This window comes from Odocoileus virginianus, chromosome 5 (genome assembly GCF_023699985.2).
Source record: "Odocoileus virginianus isolate 20LAN1187 ecotype Illinois chromosome 5, Ovbor_1.2, whole genome shotgun sequence".
Lineage (NCBI taxonomy): Eukaryota > Metazoa > Chordata > Mammalia > Artiodactyla > Cervidae > Odocoileus > Odocoileus virginianus.
In genome coordinates this window covers 39,102,291-39,120,805 of record NC_069678.1, presented here as the reverse complement: position 1 = coordinate 39,120,805, position 18,515 = coordinate 39,102,291, and the positions used below count along the sequence as shown (strand labels likewise).

The window sequence follows — 18,515 nt, the reverse complement described above, 5'->3', positions numbered from 1 at the left end:
TTTGAACAGGTTTTCTGCCTAGATACTTTAGCTCTAGGCAAATTCCTCAAAACCAAAAAACTAAAATAAACCTCTTTTTATAAGACATACAAGACTGGTTACAAGATGAATAAAACTCATAAAAAAATAAAACAACTAAATATCAAATTGAACAAGATAAGAATTATGATGTTATTTCAACTTTTATCCTCATAGATATGAAAATTTTAAAATCCTCCAATTTTCCTTTGAAAGAAAAATAAGCATATAAAATGTCAACAAGGCTTCTCTTAAATTTTTAACAGACTCATAAAAAAGTAAACTGCAAAAAAACTTGAGAAACATTTTGCATATGATTTCCATAAAGTTGTTTCACTTCCGGAAAACTCAGAATAGTACTGCACATGTTCAGTACAGCACAGTGTAGGGAAGCATGCCAATGAAGAAAACTGCAGATTTCAGAGTGCTTTTATCAAAAATAATGTGTTTTATGTAATTATAATTGAGCATCTCCTTAGATTTTCAAATCATAAATTTTGTGGAACCCACCACTACATCCTGAAAGAGAACTTAGCCCTTTCAGTAACATTTCATTTCTAATTTCCTCTAAAAGTATATCTGTGTTAACTTCTCTGGTATTTGGGACAGTGGCTAACCCATTCACTTTTCTTAGGAGGGAAAATAAGGGCTCATACCAGAATGAATGGCATTGTTTTATCCCGGTACAAATGCAATCAATTAATCAAAAGGAAGCAGAATCCAGGTTTAAATCAAATGTAAGAGGTGGGGGGCATACTATGCTTTTCTATAAACCTGCAATAACCTGTTATTTTATTTAACCTACTCAAAACCTCTTCAGGTAAAGATATTTCCACTTTTGTGAGTAGAACAGTGGGTATACAGAGGCAAGTTACAAGTTTGAAAGCAAAATCTGAAAAAAAAAAACCTTTCACCCCAGGAAACACTAAACCAACAGCATTTCCTCCTGTCAGAATCAGATTTAAATACATTTCTCCTACAAATATTTTGACTGTATTGTGTCACATATATGTAAATGACTAAAATGACCACCAGGTATTTTGAAAATTCCATGTATTTCTCCATAATTTTAATAAACATTAAATATGATTAACTACCTCTGAGGAAATTCTCATGCTTAGGAGTAATTACTACAAATATCTCATCTGTAAATAACTATTTTTACTTCTGAAAGTCCAGTGCAGGAATGCAGAAAACCAGGATTTTGCTGTGGAAAGATGGCTGCCTCCTCCTCATTGCCCTGCCACCGGTCCAGGCTGTGTACATCCTCTGCCATGGGCTGTAAGCTGTGTCTCCCAGATGCACAAAAATCTCTTGGATGCCACAAGTGGATAAGAATGAATCTACCCAGAGTTTTGATGAGACCTGGTGAGAGCAATTACACTACTTAACTCTCAGCTGTGGATAACACCCAATTGAAAAAGTATAAAAAAAAAATAGTAAAACTAAGACACAGTATTTGGTGGAAATATGGTTGTAGGAAAGAAATGGAGGTAAAGGATAGAACAATCATAAAATATGTTCTTTGGTACAAGAGAACACAGCCACTTCTGTAGCTCTGTCCTGGGCTGTGTCTCAGGGTAAATTGGGAGATTGGGATTGATATATACACATTACTATGTATAAAGCTGCTCACTAAAATGGACCTCCTGTATATCACAGAGAACTCTACTCAATATTCTGTAATGGCCTACATGGAAAAGAATCTAAAAAAGAATGGATATATGTATATGCATAACTTATTCACTTTGCTGTACGCCTAAAACTAACATTGTAAATCAACTGTGTGCTGGTGTGTGCTAAGTCTCTCCAGTCATGTCTTTGCAACCTCATGGACTGTAGCCTGCCAAGGCTTCTCTGTCCGTGGGGTTCTCTAGGCAGGAATACTGGAGTGGGTTGCCATTTCCTTCTCCAGGGCATCTTCCTGACCCAGGGATTAAACCCACGTCTCCTGCATTGGCAGGTGGATTTTTTACTACTAGCTCCACCTAGAAAGCCTCCAATAAAATTTTAAATAAATAAATCATAAAAAAGTGGCTGCAACTGACTGTGACTGGCTATCTGTCTAAGGATGGCCCTGGGTACTAAGACAGAAACAATGCTCATTTGCTACTACATATGAGCTCTCCCGGACCTACCACCAATTTCTTACTCAGAGGACAATGCTTTTCACATGTGAACTCATGGATTATAAGACATATGTTTTACATTAATGGCACTCATCTTTGAAGAATCATGGCAAGAAGAACAGCTGTGTCCCTTACCTCAGCGATATGACTCTTCATCTTGGATTCTTCATCATAGATTCTTTTCCTATATAGGCTATTACAGAGTATTGAGTATAATTCTCTGTCCTATACAGGAGGTCCTTTTCAGTGAACAACTTTATATACAGTAATGTGTATATGTCAATCCCAATCTCCCAATTTACCCCAGGAAACAGCCCAGGACAGAACCATAGGATCCTATTAGAAGAATTCGTTTTTAGTAAGAAGACTACTTTCAAAATTATGCATACCAGAAAGATAAATATAAAACACATTAGCATCCATCCTGCTTTTCCACATGTAAGCAGAAGATGAAAATAACAGAGAAAAAAGATAATGAATATTATATACTGTATCGTTTAAAGATCTGATTCAGATTTGATAATTCATATCTTCTTTGCATTCAGATGTGTTGTTTCATGGAAACAATCTTTAAGAGTCTCCTAGCCAATAGGGCATGAAAAGGTAACCTTGAAAACAGCTTGGACAATGAGTTGACAGCGGCAATCAGACTCAGAACTCTCTTTGAAATTTCAGAAATATTCAAGGTCCATGGTGGTTAGACTATCATCCTGAAAAGGAATTGTATGTTATGTAGCATGTGGGTTAGTCACTCAGTCGTGTCCTGCTCTTTGTCACCCCATGGACTGTAGTCTGCCAGGCTTCTCCATCTGTGGAATTCCCCAGGCAAGAATACTGGAGTGGGTTGCCATTTCCTTCTCTAAGGAAGGAAATGGGTGGCTTTTTAAAGAAATAGCCATAACATGAGAGCAAATTAGCATGTTCCAGGAGCATGACCTCCAAAAATAAAACCCAGGCATGCCTGGAGGAGGATTGCACAGGAACCCACACTTCCTTCTAACTCTGCAAACTTACAATAAATTGGGATTTAAGGCAAACAAGAACTGACTCATTTGAAAAGACCCTAATGCTGGGAAAGATTGAAGGTGGGAGGAGAAGGGGACAGTAGAGGATGAGAGGGTTGCATGGCATCACCGACTCAATGGACATGAGTTTGAGTAAACTCCGGGAGTTGGTGATGGACAGGGAGGCCTGGCGTGCTACAGTCCATGGGATTGCAAACAGTCAGACAAGACTGAGCGACTGAATTGAACTAAGGCAAACAAAAAAAAAGGAGCTCCCACCAGAGATAAAGACAGATAAAGGGCACCTCCAAAGTAAGCTACATATGCTTCAGTGAATGCAAGTCAACTACAAATATTTGTAGTAATAAGAGAATATGATTTTTCTTTTTGGAGAAATATTTCCTTTACAGCTTAATGGAGAAGTTTGAATCATCACACAATTTTTAAAACCTAACCATTTTTCTCAGAAATTACAAATCATAGAGAAATAAACCTTAATATTATAGACCGTTATGTATCTTGTACCTGTTCTTCTTATAGATATCTTCAAGTCACAATTGCTTTTACAATTTACTTTTCTGATGATCTTTGAGAAATAAAACTTGTTTTCTGAACATTATTTTTGAATGAGTATTACTACTAATGAAGTGTGGCTTTTAAATTGAATAATTAAGAACTTTGAACAAAAAACAATATTTTACCTTTTACCATCTCTACATACATTTTGTTTAGTTACTCAGTTGTGTCTGACTCTTTGCAATCCCATGGATTATAGCCTGCCAGGCTCTTCTGTCCATGGAATTTCCCAGCCAAGAATACTGGAGTGTGTTGACATTTCCTTCTCCAGATGATCTTCCTGACCCAGGAATCAAAACTGTGTCTCCTCCTTTGGCAGGTGGGTTCTTTACCACTGAGCAACTAGGGAAGCCCCTCCACAGACATATATGCACACATAAATAAATGACAAACAAGTTATTCTAGAAGATTCCAATGACCTTAGGGCCTTCTATAGTACCCCATTAGAAAAGATCTCTCTTTCCAGAAATTCTATTGTATTAATTACCTGAATTCTAACAGCTTTGAGCTCACAGCTTTCCACCAGTATTATGTTCATGACTGCTTGTCATAGAAAATCATATGCTCTCAGAAGGCTTCTTTCTAAAGGCCTATACAGTTTTTAGACCTAAACCACAGAAGAGCAATTATTAATATGTGATGAATGAATAAAAATAAATGTGGACAAGTTTTCTTCTTCTAAGGGATACCAAGTGAATCTCATAATTTCCTTAAGGAAATTATAGTTATAGTTTAAATAGAGAGGGCTGGTATAACTAAAGTCATCATTCTAAATATGAGGCACTTCCTGGCTATTATTGACTCAATGTTAATTTATATTTTAGTTGCAATTCATTGAAAAAAATGGAGCCTAAATGTCCAAGGACAAAGGAATTAGGTGGAATAAGATGTGCTCATATAATTTAATACCTCACTCCAACTAAAAATTCTATTTTGAGGCATTTTTAATGACTTGGGGAAATTTTTATATTTGCTTTGTGGAGAAAAAAGTGTAAGGTAAAACTGAGCATATAGCTTAATTTTTTTATAAAGAAAAAAATGAAGGAGAAGATGGAGAAATGCTTATAAATCTTTTTGTAGGAGGATTTGAGGTGAATTTTATTCTTTACATATTTTTGTAGTTTCTACAATTTCTATAATAAGCATATAATAGTTTTCTAATTGAAAAGTTACAAAATTGTGGGGGAGAGAGTTGATTTGCATGACAAAGCAAAAAAAGTCAAAAAAGTAAAATGTTTTAAAGAAATCTGTTTTTTTGTTAGGGAAACTCCAAAAGAATTAAGATAATAAATGTAAGATCACAGCAGTACAGATATTACAAAGGATTGAAAATATTAATTTTTTTTGGTTTCTTTTTCAAAATTGTTACCAAATATCCTCTAGTTGAAGAAGCACATTTTAGCATTCATATTGAAATATTCTGAAATGGGAATGGCCTAAATTTCTTTTTCTTTTTTTCCATCCAAAAGTTTTTAATAATATAAAATATATAAATTTGAATTTCCAGATGTGATTCTCCATTCTCTCTTTATTCAAGTGAATAATCACCTTCTTCTTTCCCTCCTTCCCTTCCTTCCTCCTTTCTTCTTCCTCTCTTTCCTGCTTCCCTCCTCTCCTTCCTGCTTCCCTTCCTTCTTTGTAATATGATTGAATACTTGGGCTCAAGCAAAACAGACTACATTTTTGCTCTACCATTTACTTACTATATGGCCTTGGACAAATTTTTTAAGACTCATAAATTCTTAGTTTTCTCATCAGAATTATACTACACACAGAGTTTGCAAGAACTGGATTAAAAAAAAATCTATCTAAAATGCTTGGACTCTGGTGGGTTCTCAGTGCTCATGGTCCTCCTCTGATGGATCCATTTTCAAGTGTTTCCACAACATCTGGTAACATGTCTGCACATAATAAGTACTACTAAAGGCATGGTGGCTAAGAGAGCCAAGATAATGTTTTAGTTCAATTCAGTTCAATTGCTCAGTCGTGTCTGACTCTTTGCAATCCCATGGACTGCAGCATGCCAGGCCCCCCTGTCCATCACCAACTCCCAGAGTTTACCCAAACTCATGTCCATTGAGTTGGTGATGCCATCCAACCATCTCATCCTCTGTCATCCCCTTCTCCTCCCACCTTCAATCTTTCCCAGCATCAGGGTCTTTTCAAATGAGTTAGTTCTTCACATCAGGTGGCCAAAGTTTTGGAGTTTCAGCTTCAATATCAGTCCTTTCAATGAACACTCAGGACTGATCTTCTTTAGGATGGAAGTTTAACTGACTAAAATTTCTCAAATCAGATATTTATCCTTCATTAATTTTGGACAAATGTGTCCCGTTTCGTTTAAATTCTTTTTAATAATGGATCGATCCTATGATGCAGATCTATGTGAGACTTGCAGATGAAGATCTCTCAATCTATCTTTAGGAGTGAAAGATGTACTTTCCCTTCCTCTGTGAGTGCTGCGAGCATTGCCAGCAGACAACCCTCATAGGTGGCCTTGCTATGCAGAGATTTACCCCACTCCATTCCATGCTCATTCCCAGTGTCAACCTGCATATCATGACCTGTCCACCCATGAGGGTGGTTGTCTCATCCAACTCTGGTGGTCAGTCCAGTTCCAGAGTTCCCAGGAGCTTGGCTGAGGCCTTATCTGAGACTACATTACAGTCCAGCTTCTCAGTCATGCCCCCTTCCCTTCTTTGCAAAGTACTGATCCCGTGTCAGCTGTTCACTGTCCTCAACTAAGAATGTGCTTTCTGGTATATATATCTGTGACATTCCCAAAACCAGATTTCCAAAGTCCACCTTTTCCTTCAGGAAAATGCCTTTCAAACGCCTTGGAAGTGCCATGTGTAGTTTCAAGTGATTGGCTGTGTTTATTAAGCCTCCTGTAATGCCAGAATATGTCTATGAATGTTTCATGGTATGCTCCTGTGAAACTGCAATTTTTCAGTGAATCCCCCTACTTCCCAGTTCCCCGGGGACAAATAAAACTTTCCTAGTCAGAGTTGGAGGTAAGCAGACTCCAAGGGAACAGTTTCCTCCTATATTTTAAAACAGTATAATTTATTACATGAAATTAAAAACAACATAAATTAGTAATTCAATCCCAGCATTCCAATTTAATGAGCTAGAGGTTTTGTTGCATTTATTGTTTTGTTCCACTGGACCGTTCTTTTGGTATATGAATAGAAAGTTCTTCTTTATTAATAAACAAGCATATAAAAAAATTAAAGGTGCCCTATGTCTCATAGGAGTGCAAATTCAATAATTTAAAATATTATTTTTTTTTAGCATATTCACAGCCACAGTAGAGAAAAAAGTGAAATTTGTGTCTTTTTAGTTCAAACTCCTTTTAAGTGCAGTGTAGCAAAGCAATTGCTCCCTAGTGGCATGTGAGAAACACTTACTTACTGGGAAAATTGTTATTGGATTACAGCTCTGGCAGCATAAAATGTGAAAAAAGGACATCTCTGACATTCGAAAAGTGACCAATGATCAGAGACGTGTAACATGTATTTAAAATCTAAGTTCAATGCAAGACTTCTTGTCCACCTAAAACAAAAGTGATACCTGGGATCTTAGTTCTAGTTCATTCATTGATATTTCATAATAATTTATCTACTGTAATTTGGAATACACAACAGATGCAAAAATCATTAACAGATATTTAAAAACTCTAAAGAATTGGCTAAGGCGTTTTCCTAAATGCTCATCGTTATCTAGATATCACAGTCTCTTTAAGAGGTCTTATTTGCCTCTGAAGAATTTATGCCAATTATTGAATGTCTGCTACGTGCGAGACTGGTTTTTCTTGTTATTTCCTCAACTGTCTTTTATTTGACCAGCCTCTGCTCCTGTAGCTTATGGCTTTCCTGTTGGTTTACAGCAACTCTTGTTCACACTTTGGCTTTTCTTCATTCTGACCCCTTTAGTTGTATCTGCTTTCAGCTTACTTTCAGACAGTAAGCTCTGTGAGGGCAAGGATCCTATCTGTCTTATTCTCAGCTTTCCCCTTAGCATGCAGCACTGTTTCTGATCTAGAGCAAGTGCAGAATGCCTGTCTGCTCACTGGATGAATACATGGATGAACATCTGCCTTCTACCTTCATTTCCCAGGTTAACTAGTGTTTGTCTCTTCTAACCAGAGAAGGCAATGGCACCCCACTCCAGTACTCTTGCCTGGAAAATCCCATGGACGGAGGAGCCTGGTAGGCTGCAGTCCATGGGGTCTCGAAGAGTCGGACATGACTGAGCGACTTCACTTTCACTTTTCACTTTCATGCATTAGAGAAGGAAATGGCAACCCACTCCAGTGTTCTTGACTGGAGAATCCCAGGGACGGGGAAGCCTGGTGGACTGCTGTCTATGGGGTCACACAGAGTTGGACACGACTGAAGTGACTTAGCAGCAGCAGCAGCAGCAGCCTCTTCTAACACTGTATGTACTCAGTCCAACAAACATACAACAGATTCTTTTTAATCTCACAATCCATAAACTCTCCCATATCTACTACCCCCTCACATAGTTCTGTCATGAATTAGAACTAATTTTATGATTTGATGAACTCTATATCTTTTCAAAATGCATATACAACATAAATGTTTAAGAAAAGGGAAAGAACTCCCAGATTTGGTAATGTGAGAGACAAGATAACTTAAACAAGTATCCTGCTGTAAAAGTTTGATATGAATACATATTAAATTTTAAAAATGTTTAACTGAGTAAGAAGGTAGAGAAATTGTCAGGGACCAAACATGAGAGCAAGAATCTAGAGTAGTAAAGGCCTTAAAGCCCAAAATAAAAACAAGCAAAGCTGAAATAACTGAGAAGCAACTGGTAATCCGTGGGGATCTGTTCAGTCTTGATGAATTTGAGGGGCAAAGACAGGAGGCAAATATTAAAGAATGCTTAACTTGGGGAATCTCATAGGGCAATATCACATAAAGCCAAGATCACAAAGTTCTTCACTCTTAGAGAATGGGTGAAGAAGAAAACTTGTCTTACAGAGGAATAGCAGAAAAATTTATGTCTGGTTAGAGAAAAAAATTTAATTCATAAGCCAACCCTCACTCAAGTTTATAGCTCATACATATTCATACTACCTGTTTTGGCCAAAAAATTCAAATCCAGAAATTATTTTAAGAGATATTCTGATTTGGAAGTTCCAAATTAGAAATAACAAATATTCTTTATAGAGGAAAGCCCCTTGAAACTAGGTCTCAAGGTATTTCCCCAGATGAAAGCTGATGAAACATGAAAATGAACAAAATAGTACAAAATAAAATAGAGTAATTCATCTGAATACACTGAGGGCCACAATACACTGAAATGAACTAAGCATTCCAGTTAAATTAAAGACAAATATTGGATGATGGAGTTTTTTTAAAAAATCCATGTGATTTAAAAAAACCATATGATACCTACAAAGAAAAATCCAAAATACAAGACTAAAAAATGCTTAAAATAGAATGACAAACAAGAAAAAATACTAAACAAAATGGATTATAAATTGTAATAACAAAATAATTCTAATATTAATATAGACTTCAATATTAAAATAATTACTATGTATTGAAAAGGTTCATTGCATAATTAATATTTCAAAAATATTTATATTTGGAAGATTAAAAAGTTGTAAATATGTTTATTGCTATTGAATGCATGCTAAACTGCTTCAATCATGTTCTACTTTTTGCGACCCTATGGATTGTAGCCCACCAGGCTCCTCCATCCTTGGTATTCTCTAGGCAAGAATATTGGAGTGAGTTGCTGTGGCCTCCTCTAGGGAATCTCCCTGATCTAGGGATCAAACCCACGTCTCCTGCAGCTCCTGCATTGCAACTGGATTCTTTATTGCTGAATCACTGGGGAAGACCCTTGTTGCTGTTAACGCTGCCTCAAAAATTTATAAATAAAAAGTGGGAAGAACTGCATGAAGAAACTGATAAATATACTTTAATTTGGGGACATTGTAACACAACTTCTTCAGCAGTTACTAGGTTAAACAGACAAAAATAAATGAGAATATAGATTTGAAAATCATGCATAGTAAACTTTATCTAAAATATTTGTATTAAACATAAACATCTAACAGTTGATTTTGAAATTTACCACCCACTAGACCATTATGCAAATCTCAACAAAATTCAAAATACTTTAAAATAGTGATTTAATGAATAAATCATCATAGAAATTAGAAATTAGTATCTAATAGTAATAAAAATACTAAATGTAGTAGATTTCAAAACTTGAGAAATGTAGCTAAAATGCTCCTAAAGGAAAATTATAGCCTTAAAAATGGTAACATTATAAAAACAAAATGTTCAAAATTAATGAGCAATAAATCAAGTTTTGGAGTTTTAAACAAGTGCAGAACTCACCCTAAGAAAATGAAATAGTAAAAAAGATAGATAAAGCAGAAATTAATGAAATAGAAGACAGAGGAAAATCAATGTAAACTATTTGCTTTCAAAAAGATTAATGAAATTTATATAACTCAGACAAGATTGACTAGATAATTGTAAAATTTTTCAACATTTATAAGTAAAAGGGGTCACTACCAAAAGCTGTTGATATTTAAAAGAATTAAAATATAGCATGAACCACTCTCTGGCAATAAACTTGAGAACATCCATGAAAGACATATATTTCTAGGAAAATACAACCAAATCTGAGTCAAGGAAAAAAAAAAGGGACATATATAGTCCTTCAACTATTAAAGAAATTAAAATAGAGGTTGAAAACTCCCCACCAAGAAAATACTACATTTCAAGTAATTTTGAAAATACTTTTACAGAACTTTTAAAGAACAAGTCATTTCTGTATAAAAATTTGGCAGACAATAGAAGAAAATACATGCCCCAAGTCATTTTGTGAGATTCTTCCTGCAAACTGAAAACACCAAAGGACAGAGCAAGGCAAATCATTAGTCATTCTCACATATGTGCACAGATGCAAAAATCCCCAAGCAAAACTAACAAATAGAATCCCACCATGTATAAAAAAGAAAATATATCAAATCCATTGTATGCTTATCACAGAAATGTGAGTCAGCATTAAAAAATTCCATTAACACATACTTTATCAAGTTTAGCAGATTAAAGGAAAGAAACCAAAATTTTCTCAAGATGCAGGAGCTTTTTATAATTTTCAAATTTTATTTATGAAAAAAATAGTCTTAATATAAAGAGAGAAAGGATTTTTCTAAAATGATACAGGGCATCTGCAGAAAAGTCCTATTACAATTCTGATACTTAATAGTAAAACTTTAAAATGCTTTCTTTAAAATCAGTTATCTGAAAAAATGGTAACTATCAACGCTTTTACTTATCATTGTATTTGAAGCTCTTATCACTGCTTCCCAGGTGGCACTAGTGGTAAAGAACCTGCCTGATGGTACAGGAGATGTAAGAGACATGAGTTCCATCCCTGGGTTGGGAAGATCCCCTGGAGGAGGACATGGCAACCCACTCTAGTATTCTTGCCTGGGAAAATCCATGGACAGAGGAGTCTGGCAGGTTACAGGTTCCAAAGAGTTGGACATGACTGAAGCAGCTTAGCATGCACACATGCTGCACCACAGCTGTAAGACAAAAAAAGACAGGGATTAGAAAAGAAAAGAGTATAATACAATATGAGCATGCAAACTGAGAACATATCAGTATGCAAAGCTCTAAAAGATATTCCCTGAAAACTGTTCACAAATTATTACATTAATAAGATGTTTTACTAAAATGCTAGATATAAATGAGCTGTGTTTCTTTATATCAGTAATAATTTAAAAATATAAAAAATTTGAAGAATATTAATTATAATAACATCACTAAATACAAGGGATTAAGGAATAAATCTAACAAAATACATGCAAGAACTTTATGGAACAAAATGTTATATTTATTCAAGGGGATATTAATGAAAACCAATTTATAGGTATACTATGTTCAAGGATAAGAAGACTAAATTTCATGAAGACATCTATCCTCCCCAATTTGATCTATAGATTCAGTGAAAGGCCAAACAAATTTTCAAAGCTGTTGCTTTTTTTCCCACCCATCATAGGTAGATGGTATAAGTAATGTGATTCTGAAATCTACCGCAGAAAATAAGAGAATAGAAACCATCCAATATGTTCCTAAATAAGCTGGAATGATTAGCATTATCATATATCAAGACATATCAGAAACAAAGTAATGAAAATGTTACGACATTGGTCAGAAACTGACAGAAGGAAAAGTGGATTGAATAAGAGAGCCCAGAGAGAGACACAAATATATGTGAAATTTGATGTGTGAAAAACTGGCCATGCAATCCAGTGGGTGAAAGTACAGGCAATTCAGTAAATTAGTATGGGACTAAATGATTATAGATATGCAAAAATCCAAGCTCATAACTTACACAATTCTTTGTGGCCTAATGGCTTAAATGTGGAAAGAAAACATCAAAGCTTTTGGAAGTATGTTTAGGAGAACATTTTTATGACCTTGGCATAGGAAAGGCTTTCCTAAACTAGACCCTCAAAAGGACAGATTATAAGGGTAAAGGTCAATAAATTTCTCTTCATTAAGATTTATAATAGTTCATCAAAAGTTAGCATAAAGAGTGGAGAAAGAAATGGCACCCCACTCCAGTGTTCTTGCCTGGAGAATCCCAGGGACGGGGGAGCCTGGTGGGCTGCCATCTATGGGGTCGCACAGAGTTGGACACGACTGAGGTGACTTAGCAGCAGCAGCAGCAGCATAAAGAGAATAAAAACAGAAACCACAAGTTGAGCAAATATGTGTATATATGAATAAAAGACAAAGGAATGATTTCCAGAATACAAAAAGAGCCAATCAATAAAAAATAAATAGCTCAACATTAAAGTGATCAATGTGGATCACAATAAACTGTGGAAAATTCTCAAAGAGATGGGAATACCAGACCACCTGACCTGCCTCTTGAGAAACCTATATTCAGGTGAGGAAGCAACAATTAGAACTGGACAGGGAACAACAGACTGGTTCCAAATAGGGAAAGGAGTACGTCAAGGCTGTATATTGTCACCCTGCTTATTTAACTTACATGAAGAGTACATCATGAGAAATGCTGGGCTAGATGAAGCACAAGCTGGAATCAAGATTGCCAGGAGAATATATATGCAGATGACACCACCCTTATGGCAGAAAGTGAAGAGGAACTAAAAAGCCTCTTGATGAAAGTGAAAGAGCAGAGTGAAAAAGTTGGCTTAAAGCTCAACATTCAGAAAACTAAGATCATGGCATTTGGTCCCATCACTTCATGGGAAATAGATGGGGAAAGAGTGGAAACAGTGTCAGACTTTATTTTTCTGGGCTCCAAAATCACTGCAGATGGTGACTGCAGCCATGAAATTAAAAGACGCTTACTCCTTGGAAGGAAAGTTTTGACCAACCTAGACAGTGTATTAAAAAGCAGAGACATTACTTTGCCAACAAAGGTCCATTTAATCAAGGCTATGGTTTTTCCAGTGGTCATGTATGGATGTGAGAGTTGGACTGTGAAGAAAGTTGAGCACCAAAGAATTGATGCTTTTGAACTGTGGTGTTGGAGAAGATTCTTGAGAGTCCCTTGGACAGCAAGGAGATCCAACAAGTCCATCCTAAAAATCAGTCCTGGGTGTTCATTGGAAGGACTGATGTTGAAGCTGAAACTCCAATACTTTGGCCACCTGATGCGAAGAGTTGACTCATTGGACGAGACCCTGATGCTGGGAGGGATTGGGGGCAGGAGGAGAAGGGGATGACAGAGAATGAGGTGGCTGGATGGCATCACCGACTCGATGGGCATGAGTTTGGATAAACTCTGGGAGTTGGTGATGGACAGGGAGGCCTGGCATGCTGCGATTCATGGCGTCACAAAGAGTTGGACACGACTGAGACTGAACTGACATGTGAGACAAAATATGTGTATAGTCCTAAAATATTCAACTCATTAGTCATTAGATAAAAGAAAATTAAAACCATGATATGACATCATTTCCTATACAATAGATTTTTAAGAATATAAAAGCCTGACAATATTAAATGTCTTCAAGGGCATGGACAATAAGAACATACTGCTAAAAAAATATAAATTGATGTAACTACTATTAAAGACAATTTAGGATTATTTTGGAAAGCATTTCAACTCCTAGGCAGTGGTTCTCAAAATTTGATCTAAGAATTTTTTCAGGAAGTTTGCAAGGTCCTTTTCTCTTCATCTATATATTTGTGTGAGACCAGATATTTCTTAGGTTCAGGTCAGTTCAGTTGCTCAGTCCTGTTTGACTCTTTGCAACTCCATGGACTGCAGCATGCCAGGCCTCCCTTCCATCACCAGCTCCTGGAGTTTATTCAAACTCATGTCCATTGAGTTGGTGATGCTATCCAACTATCTCATCCTCTGTCATCTCTTCTCCTCATGTGCCTTCAACCTATCCCAGCATCAGGGTCTTTTCAAATGAGTCAGTTCTTCACAACAGGTGGCCAAAGTATTGGAGTTTCAGCTTTAGCATCAGTGCTTCCAATGGATATTCAGGACTGATCTCCTTTAGGATGGACTGGTTGGATCTCTTTGCTGTCCAAGGGACTCTCAAGAGTCTTCTCCAACACCACAGTTCAAAAGCATCAATTCTTCAATGCTCAGCTTTCTTTATAGTCCAACTCTCATGTCCCTACATGACTACTGGAAAAACCATAGCTTTGACTAGACGGACATTTGTTGGCAAAGTAACGTCTCTGCTTTTTAATATGCTGTCTAGGTTGGTCATAACTTTTCTTCCAAGGTGCAAGTGTCTTTTAATTTCATGGCTGTAATCACCATCTGCAGTGATTTTTGACCTCAAGAAAATAAACTCTGTCACTGTTTCCATTTCTTTCCTGTCTACTTGCCATGAAACGATAGAATCAGATGCCATGATCTTAGTTTTCTGAATGTTGAGCTTTAAGCCGATTTATTCACTCTCCTCTTTCACTTTCATCAAGAGGCTCTTTAGTTCTTTTTCACTTTCTGCCATAAGGGTGGTATCATTGCATATCTGAGGTTATTGATATTTCTCCCAGCAATCTTGATTCCAGCTTGTGCTTCATCTAACTGAGCATTTCTCATGATGTACTCTTCATGTAAGTTAAATAAGCAGGGTGACAATATACAGCCTTGACGTACTCCTTTCCCTGTTTGGAACCAGTCTGTTGTTCCATGTCCAGTTCTAACTGTTGCTTCCTAACCTACACACAGATTTCTCAAGAGGCAGGTCAGGTGGTCTGGTATTCCCATCTTAATAAGAATTTTCCACAGTTTGTTGTGATCCACACAGTCAAAGGCTTTAGCATAGTCAATAAAGCAGAAGTAGGTGTTTATCTGGAACTCTCTTGCTTTTTTGATGGTCCAAAGGATGTTGGCAATTTGATTTCTTAGGTACTTCAACCAAAACTAAAAACTCAACAGATTGAATGAAGAGCAGATACAAGAATTTAATTAAAGTTTTCCTTAAATTCAGACATTACAAGATCTTCAAAAATTTAGAATAAGTCACTGTTTTTATTAATTTATTTTTGTTTTAAAAATAGTCTTTGTAAAAATGTTACTAAAATTAACATGCAATGGGATTATTAGTTTTAAATAAATTAAGAAAATTTAAACATTTTTGAATTTTAATCTCTAATACTATGAAAATGTATAGACAAATGTATAATCCACATAAACCAAAGCTCTTAGGATTCTTCAATAATTTTCAGAATGAAAAGTGGTTGTAAGACCAGAAAGTTTGATAATTGCTACACTAAATTCTTCTAGAAGTATAAATCAGGAGACATATATAATAATATATATGGTGAAAATTTATCTGTAGGTACTGACGTGGAGAGGCTTCAGAAATATGTTAGTTGAGAAAGGCAAATTATACATATAATATCAATTACTGGATTGAAACAATACAATTATTGTATTGTATAATATATTGTTTAGAGAAAAATACATGTGTAGGAACCTGTAAGGAAAAATAGAGAAATAAATAGGGAAATACAGAACATAAAATTTGGGATCATGATTAACTCTAGGGAAATAGGTGTAAAGAGGAGCTTTAAAACTTATGTGTTCTATTCACCCAGTAGTTAGGTGGTTACATGGATATTGGCTTTATTTTTAGCTTTTGACCTTGTAATATACCTATATATTACAAATATTCTTGTGTATACTATTTAATTAGAACATTTTTAAATTAAAAACAAAAGTGCATTGAATGAAGAAGACAAGGAGAAAAAGGGAGAAACAAGAAGGAGGAAGGAAGGACCAAGGCAGGCAGGCAGTATTTCCTGACCTTTAATAAGGGCTAAATAAATCTATTAAATTCACCTCCTCCAATGTTAACCAACTTTTCTGAGCTCAGGAGAGATAACCTTTTGGGAAAAGATGTCACCTGCTCAGACCTACATATCCTAAACCAGTGTTAAAACACCTATTTTAAAACTCTTTCAGATAAGACACATTTGTGATGAAAGTGATGCTGAGCAGATTTCTCTCTAGGATTGACTCAATTCCATGTGTAACTTATAGAGCTCTACAGGTTATCAGGATCAGAGGGAATGGTCTCAAAAAGGGTTTAAAGTTTTTGTTTGAAACTATGGAGTCCCTTCCCCAGGACAACCTACACCCTGCCTCCTGACACCCAAGACCTAAGGTAAGACTAACACATCTACCTTTCACACAGCCCAGTGACCTTGTGTCCATGTCCTGAAAATACTAATGACTAGGTGACGATGCCCTCTAAAGGGGAATGTGGGGCAGAGAATAGTGTGAGCCTGGGTACAGGACTTTTCATTATTTCCTAATTGGTACAAGTGAGTTTTTTTTTGTTTTTCCTTACCACCATTTTCATAGCTCCTTTACATTCTTATAATTATATAATTAGAAATGTTAGCACATATTTTGCCACTTTTTAATTGTGTTCCCAAATAGAATTAGGAAAGAAAGAAATACACATAGGGAAAGGAAAATGGAAAAAAAAAAGTTTTTAAAAATTGTACTATTTGGACCAGCTTGTGCCAGCAACCATTCCTAACAGTAACTTTAGGGACCAGTAGTATTTCAGATATATACCTCCTGTTGCAATGTTATCACTTTGTATATTAAGAATCAAAGATTTAGGGAAATGTTAGACCCCTTTCAAAGTGTGTGAAATATCAGCAGTGTCAGCTCACTCTCTAATCTGCTTTTTCAAATACCCAATATATTTGTAGCAATGGTTTATCAAAAAGTTAATGTGGCAGAATAACCACGCTGAAAATTAACTGTGCCTTATGGAACGGCCATGAAATACAGGGAATCTTTTTTCCAACACTTTTAAAAAAGGGCAGCCACCACATTAGAGTTTGATGGTTTTAGGTTCTGTTTCCTCAGGGGAGAGTTGAAAAGGATTTACAAAACTAGGACTCTGTAACAGCTTACTTGAAAAGAGACAGAGAAGAGTAGTCCAACCACAGAGATTCGGTCATGCTCAAGGTATGAAAACTGAAGATGAGACAGGAACAGTAAGTACAAAGGCCTAGGAAGTCAGGGGCATCTCCAGGGACAGGATGTGAGAAAATAAGAGGTCGATGTCATGAATAAAGGATTTGATGGTCTTGGATTGTTGTGGGGCTTCCCAAGGACTTTCATGGATGTTATGCATCTCAGTAGTGACCAGGATGCCCTGAAAGCAAGAGGATAGAAGACTCTTCCACAATTTCTTAAGTTCTTGGATTGCATAAACTCTAGGATTCTCATGTGGTTCCAAGACAGAGAAGAAACCTAGAAAATTAGCTGAGGTTGATTTCCCATCAACTCTACTGCATGGGCAAGATAACAGGGAGGAAGGCAAGAGTTAGATTTATTCTGATTTTGGAAATCACCTTTCAGAGAGCACATGTGTCTTAAAGGACCCAGGAGGGCTAGGAGTCAGGTAGGTTGAGCTTATGCCTTGCTGTAGAACAATAGAGAGCTGAATATTAAGATTATGGTTTCACCAATTTGTGGTTGCCAGGGGAGAGGGAGAGTTAGGGAGTTTGGAATGATCATGTATACACTGCTATATTCAAAATGGATAACCAACAAGGACCTATTGTATAGCACATGAAACTCTACACAGTGTTATGTGCCTGCCTGGATGGAATGTGGGTTTTGGATACATACATATGTATGGCTGAATCCCTTCACAGTTCACCTGAAACTACAACATTGTTAATCAGCTATACCCCCAATACAAAATAAAAAGTTTAAAGTTTGGAAAAAACAAGATTATGCTTTTGGAGGCAGAGAGCCTGGTCCTAGTCCTGACTCTTGGCTCCTCAATCTCTTGAAACTAAAGTTTCTTCACTAAAGAAAAGGTATAAGTGAAACTCTTGCTGTTCGCAGATGACATGATCTTCTACATAGGAAACTCTAAAGACTCTACCAGAAAATTACTAGAGCTAATCAACAGATATAGTAAAGTTGCAGGATATAAAATTAACACACAGAAATCCCTTGCATTCCTATACACTAACAATGAGACAACAGAAAGAGAAATTAAGGAAACAATACCATTCACCATTGCAACAAAAAGAATAAAATACTTAGGAGTATATCTACCTAAAGAAACAAAAGACCTATACATAGAAAACTATAAAACACTGATGAAAGAAATCAAAGAGGACACAAACAGATGGAGAAATATACCGTGTTCATGGATTGGAAGAATCAATATTGTCAAAATGGCTATACTACCCAAAGCAATCTATAGAGTCAATGCAATCCCTATCAAGCTACCAATGGT

General features: G+C 36.2%; 1 long non-coding RNA gene across 3 annotated transcripts in view; it reads right to left on the bottom strand.

Annotated features, from left to right (window-relative positions):
- Window positions 1-18,515, bottom strand: part of LOC139035199 (uncharacterized) — a 121,884-nt gene that overhangs the window by 47,239 nt on the left and 56,130 nt on the right. Inside the window, exon 3 of one of the 3 annotated variants that reach the window (XR_011487806.1) lies at window positions 1,202-1,383. The exons of 1 other annotated variant lie outside the window; for it this stretch is intronic. This is a non-coding gene — a long non-coding RNA (uncharacterized lncRNA). Of the gene's footprint in view, window positions 1-1,201; window positions 1,384-10,953; window positions 11,313-18,515 lie in introns of those variants that run through there. One more of the 3 variants, XR_011487804.1, reaches the window with a different exon arrangement.